The sequence below is a fragment of the Galeopterus variegatus genome, unplaced genomic scaffold (assembly GCF_000696425.1).
Source record: "Galeopterus variegatus unplaced genomic scaffold, G_variegatus-3.0.2 Scaffold23626, whole genome shotgun sequence".
NCBI classification, from domain to species: Eukaryota; Metazoa; Chordata; class Mammalia; order Dermoptera; family Cynocephalidae; genus Galeopterus; species Galeopterus variegatus.
Window position 1 is genome coordinate 3,051 of NW_007749737.1, and position 864 is coordinate 3,914.

Consider the following 864-nt stretch of genomic DNA (forward strand, 5'->3'; position numbering starts at 1 on the left):
CTTTAAAACATTTGAAATTTCATATCAAAAGTCATAACTTTTATTTCTATAAAATAAACCTCAGATAAAAAATAAAGTGTACATGACACTCTGACTTTGAACAAAAAGATTTACTAAGACATAACTTTAAAAGCAGCATTGGTTTGCCTTTTTGTGATACATATTTTATTACAACACTCATTTATTTATTTTATTTATTTTTTTTCACAGCAAAATAAATTTTTAATAGAAGGAAGGAATTAATAGATAATTGGAAAATAGGCGCACTCGGTAGAGTGCGGCGCTTGGGAGCGTGGCGGCGCTCCCACCGAGGGTTCGGATCCCATATAGAGACCAGTCCGCTCACTGGTTGAGCGCGGTGCGGGCACGACACCAAGGATTGTGATCACGTTGCTGGTCACAGAAAAAAGACAAAAAAAAAAAAAAAAGAAATAATTCTAACAACACTCATTTATTACATGCACCAAATCACTTTAACACAGCTGACACAGATTTGAGCTAAAGTGTCCACCTACGTGGTACCATCAGAATTTCCGCTCATGGATGATAAGTGAAAATTTTAATAGAATTTCAGTTGTACATGCTTTGGTCACTCTAAAATTCAAATCCATTTACTTCCCAACCAACAGTGATATATAGTTAGATATAAAGTCTTGAAATAAAAAGACGTTAATCCAACTTTTGGAAAAGTTTATTTTAATGGTATGATTTAATCTGGGGGGGGGGAATGGGTTACTATCAAAATGTAAATTGAAAGAGCATGATTGCAGAAGCAGAGAATTCTAAGCATTTTGAACTCCACGTTACATTTCAAATGAAAGACATCTGAAGAAAAATAATACAAGATAAATGTGAATAGCGTTT